The following is a 5,817-nucleotide window of genomic DNA, read 5'->3' on the forward strand; positions in this document are numbered from 1 at the left end:
TTTCACTCAATCTGGGTTTTTTTCCACCACCATGTCCCTTTAGGGGCTCCGTACGTTTCCGCCACTGAATAAAAATATAAAAAAAGGTAATTGCGACTTTTTATCTCACAATTCTGACTTTTTTCTCACAATTGCGAGTTTATATCTCACAATTCTGGCTTTTCCCCTCAGAATTGTGAGATATAAGCACTCAATTGCGAGTGATAAAGTCAGAATTGCGAAATTTAAAAAAAAAAAGTCAGATTTCGCAATTCTGAGAAAAAAGTCAGAATATTACGCAATTCTAACTTTATTTCTCAGAATTGCGAGTTTATATCTCACAATTATGAAAAAAAGCGTCAGAATTGTGAGATGTAAACTCGCAATTGCAGGAAAAAAGTCAGAATAGTGAGATAAAAAGTCGCAATTACCTTTTTTTTATTAAGTGGCGGAAACGGGCTTCCATACTACTTCTACAAACTTATAATAAATAATGTGCATTAGTGTGCTTTTTGCTCTTTTATGTTTTTATTCAATTTATAAAGGCGTAATCATAATTGGACAATACTAGTGTATTTTGTACATGTAAATTAGTTTTATTGTAAATTAAATAATAATAATAATAACAATTGTATTAATTTCAACGGATTAATGTTGAACACGTATTTACTTTAAACTGGTATATACGATCTTTCCGAGATGACTTGAACTCACCATTATTCCGAATAGCAGCACAGATCCGGCTGTATAAGCACGAGGCCTCTATCACAGCCATAATGATATTCCAAGAATTTCGAGTGTGATATTGCCTTTAAACAGCAGTTAAAAAAAAACAAAAAAAAACAATTGTATTTATTTATAAGTTTGTTTGTTTATTAGTTGTAGTTGCCAACAAAATTAGTTTAGAATGAAGTCAGAATTGTTAACCATTGCGCATCTCTGAGCAATGCACTGTAGGTGTAGTTTACTTCATGAATAAATCAGTTAGTGCACTTCATATTCCCAGATGATGCACTTAGGCCCTTTTCCAAATGCTAGGCCTACAATTCGTGTGCACTTGCAGTCTTGCGGCCTTACAATGGCCGCCACGTATGCATGTCCATTAAAGGAACACTCCACTATTTTTGAAAATAGGCTCATTTTCCAACTCCCCTAGAGTTAAACAGTTGAGTTTTACCGTTTTCGAATCCATTCAGCTGATCTCCGGGTCTGGCGGTAGCACTTTTAGCTTAGCTTAGCATAGATCATTGAATCTGATTAGACCGTTAGCATCTCGCTCAAAAATGACCAAAGAGTTTCTATATTTTTCCTATTTAAAACTTGACTCTTCTGTAGTTACATCGTGTACTAAGACTGACGGAAAATGAAAAGTTGCGATTTTCTAGGCCGATATGGCTAGGAACTATACTCTCATTCCGTACCATGGCTGCAGCAGGCGCAATGATATTACGCAACGCCTGAAAATAGGCTTATTGGAAGTTACCTAGCTGGGACTATTTTCAGGCGCTGCGTAATATCATTGCGCCGTTACGATGTAACTACAGAAGAGTCAAATTTTAAATAGGAAAAATATAGAAACTCTTTGGTCATTTTTGAGCGAGATGCTAACGGTCTAATCAGATTCAATGATCTATGCTAAGCTAAGCTAAAAGTGTTACCGCCAAACCCGGAGATCGGCTGAATGAATTCAGAAATGGTAAAACTCAACTGTTTAACTCTAGAGGAGTTGGAAAATGAGCCTATTTTCAAAAATAGTGGAGTGTTCCTTTAAGTCTACAAGACCTTAGGGCAGGGCTGTCAAACTCAATGGGACGGAGCCCTGCAGAGTTTTGTTCCAACCCTGCTCCAACACACATACTATGTAGTTTTCAAATAAGCCTGAAGGACTTGATTAGTTGGATCAGGTGTGTTTAATTAGGGTTGAATCTAAACTCTGCAGGGCTCCTGCCCTCCAGGAATTGAGTTTGACACCCCTGCCGTCGGGTATCCCATTTGTCATTTTAGCTTTCAGAAGGGTGCTCGAGAGCGCCCCTTAGCGGCCAATATGCACCTTCAATGGCGAGCTCCACAGCGGACTTCTACCCGACAGTCAAAGCGGCATCACGAAAGTGTGGCTTCAGAGGAAGGCCACGAGGGTTTTGTGTGCCATTTGGGACAGAGCCTTAAATATGTTGATGTGTGCTTTCAAAACACTGCTTCATGAAGCTTTCGTGAATCTTTTGTTTTGAATCAGTCTTTCAGAGCTTGTGTCAAACTTGAGTTCAGCAAACAAGGCTTTGATATTGCCTACTGTTTTCAGACCATGGTTTCGAAACATTTCATAATTCATGGTTCTCTGCTAGGTGACGTTGATCTGGTGAATCCACAAATGATTGTCTAATGATATTAACTGATCTTGGGTTATTTGATATTGGGCTATTTTCCCTTTTTCAACAAGTTTCAAGCAACATGTTTATTGTTCTTGTACTGAATATTGTTCACTGTAAAAAGAAAAAAAAATGTAAAGTTTAAACTTAAAAAAGAGTTTGTGCTGCCTTTATTTGAAATGTTAAGTTGTACTAAGTGACAACTTGAATATTTAAGTTGACTAAACTTACAATTTTAAGGCAGCTCGAACACTTACTTTTTAAGTTGAAATTATTTATTTATCTTTTTAACATTGTTGGAATTGGGCATCAAAAGTAAAGGGCTCAATCTGTTCAAAGTTCAAGTGTAACATAGGAGGCGTGACAACGGAGTGGAGGATCCAAACGCAAGGCTTTATTTAGGAGCGTGGTCAAAACAGGCAGGGTCAACACCAGCAAACAACAATTGCAGAGGCAAAGGCAACAGAGTAATCCACAAGGCAGGCAAAGGTCAGGGCAGGCAGCAAACAATCAAAAACCAGATAGACAGTCCAAGGTAAAACACAGGCAAGGAAAAAAACAAGGTACTAGGAAAACACAGAGACTCTGAGAACGATACTGGCTAACAATCATCAGCGATGTGAGTGTGAGTAAACCAAGGCTGTGTCCGAAATCGCCCCCTATACCCTCATTCACTATTCCCTACATTAGGTCACTAATTCAGTTCACTAGAAGGAGTGAATGAAAACGAGTAGTGAATTCGGACACTGAGTGCACCGGAAGGAATGCTGCTTTTGCATAGTTTGTGCTTGCTGTTTATTAATCATTTGAAACTAGCAAACTAGCAGCTCCAGTAGTAAGATTAAAGGATTTATCTTGAACTCTGTCACGGAAATTATGTATAAACCCTAATCAAACAATTTAATAATCAATTTACAATGAATTTATACCCGTGTTGTACATTATGCTGTACGCCATGGATGAGCGCTTTGTAAAAATGAACGGATTGATTATTCAGCTGCGGGCGCCATCTTCTGGCGACATGCGGGAATTCATTCGGCGAGTGACTCTCACGGTGCATTATGGGCATTCTCTAGCCGCACCAGTTGTACACTCGTTTTTGCAGTGCATTGTGGGATTGAATGAGTGCACCCGAGAACGTCCACTATGGTTTCGGACACCACTAAAAATGGCTGTTCCCTCAAATAGTGCCCTATTTAAGGGTATAGGGGGCGATTTCGGACACAGCCCAGGCCTTTATAGGGTGAGATTGATGAGGTAATGAGACACAGGTGAATGCATTCAGTGATGAGTCCGGGTAAAGGATTATGGGGAATGTAGTGTGTGAGAATGTAACAAGAGTCTGGGGTGGAGTGCCCTCTAGCGAAGCTCACGGGCACTCCAGCTAGAGAGCGTGACATCAGGGAAGCCGTGGCCTAATGGTTAGAGAGTCGGACTCATAACCCAAAGATTGCGGGTTTGAGTCTCGTACCGCAAGCCTTGTGGGATTTGAACCTACAACCTTTCAGTTTTCTGCCCAGATCTTTACATACAGCACAGTGGACCCAAAATATACAATATCAATCCACTTATTCACATTAAAGAGACAGCAAGCCTTTAAGGTAAACATTTAACAAATAACAAATTGTAGAACGATATAGATAAATTCATGTGAAAATGTATGTGTCAGTTTGCAGTTGTTAATATTAATGGAACATGTTTATTTATAGTTAATAAACATGGAAAAACAGTAATATAAGTTACTCTTCTAGGACACATGTGTGAACCTGAGGAGAACACAGGTAAAAAAGATATTAAGCATACACTAAAAATCACCTTGACACCAATTGGTTGTCATAGGTAAGCAGCACAAAGTACTTCTCTATTATGTACATGTTGTTCATTACTAAAACTCATTACTGTACACTGTAGAACACTAGCACAGTGTGATCCAAATTAAAGAACCATAATATGTCATATGTAGGTTACCAGTACCATGAATTTTTAACTGCCCACAATCTCTAAATAATTTAGATATTTATACAGCGGCATACTCAAAAGCCCAGTCTAACTGGAGCACAAAATTACACTTACTGTAATAATGTTCTTGTTGATTATTATAAAAAGAGTAAAAGTTCACACTATGTTGAAGCTGGTTTACACCATTGTCTTGGGTTAAAGGAAGTAAAGTCGTGCTTATCAGTATGTATTCTGAAAACACCTCCCTGAGTGTGTATCTCACAACTATTCTGTTGCACAAGAGGAATGTAAACATGACCTTTGATGAGGTCATTGCCAGGAAGCAGCGATTCACGCTGGTCTTATTTCCTCTTTGTGACAGAATGTAATGTGGTACAATGTAAGCTTAGAAATGCAAGCCAAAAATTCACATCTCAGCTGACTGATGGAGACATTTACAGGATAGCATATAGCTGAGCCTCCATGTCTGGTTTCCTTCAGCATCTCATATGTAATTATGTCTTTTTTTATAGCAGAAGCTTAATCAATAGCGGGTCCCTGGGTACAAGGAAAAAGGGCCATCTGTGCCTCTCATGGATAAGCATATGAAAAGGCTAACACTCATAGTGCCAGTTCCTCCCCTCTATGAGCTCAACACACACACATTGATTTTTCCAACAGACACCCACAATGCATTTGTGTGTGTGTGAGAAAGAGGAAGAAAATGTCTGAAAATCAGGCATTTTAACATAGCATTTTATCATTTATTTGTTACTCAGAGCTCTCATAGAAGATAAAAGATACATTGTAGATAAACTGAGCATTCACACAGTGCACCTAACCAGGGGTGTGTTTAAGAAAAGTGTTATTTTAGTATTATTGAGATATTAGTTTTTTACTAATATGTTGAATTAGTTCTTATTTTTAAATTTCATATTTAATTTTAGTTATAGCTTTAGTCATTTTGTTGTCCTTTTTGTAATTGTTTTAGTCTTTTTAATGTCTATGTTTTTATAAAATGTGTGTGTGTGTGTGTGTGTGTGTGTGTGTGTGTGTGTGTGTGTGTGTGTGTGTGTGTGTGTGTGTACCTGGTATTTATCACGTTATGGGGACCAAATGTCCCCACAAGGATAGTAATACTAGTAAATTTTGACCTTGTGGGGACATTTTTGAGGTCCCCATGAGGAAACAAGCTTATAAATAATACAGAATGAGTTTTTTTTGAGAAAGTAAAAATGCACAAAGTTTCCTGTAAGGGGTAGGTTTAGGGGTAGGGTTGGTGTAGGGCAATAGCACATACAGTTTGTACAGTATAAAAACCATTACGCCTATGGAATGTCCCCATAAAACATGGAAACACAACATTTTCACAAAGTTTCTTGCAATTAAATGAATTAAACGTGAAATTTTGAAGTATAACAACTGAATTTTTTCTTACTCAAATAATATTTATCTGCAGATTTATTAAAGGGGTCATATGATGTTGCTAAAAAGAACATTATTTTGTGTATTTGGTGTAATGAAATATGTTTAT

The sequence above is a fragment of the Sinocyclocheilus anshuiensis genome, unplaced genomic scaffold (assembly GCF_001515605.1).
Source record: "Sinocyclocheilus anshuiensis isolate Anshui unplaced genomic scaffold, SAMN03320099.WGS_v1.1 scaffold25, whole genome shotgun sequence".
Lineage (NCBI taxonomy): Eukaryota > Metazoa > Chordata > Actinopteri > Cypriniformes > Cyprinidae > Sinocyclocheilus > Sinocyclocheilus anshuiensis.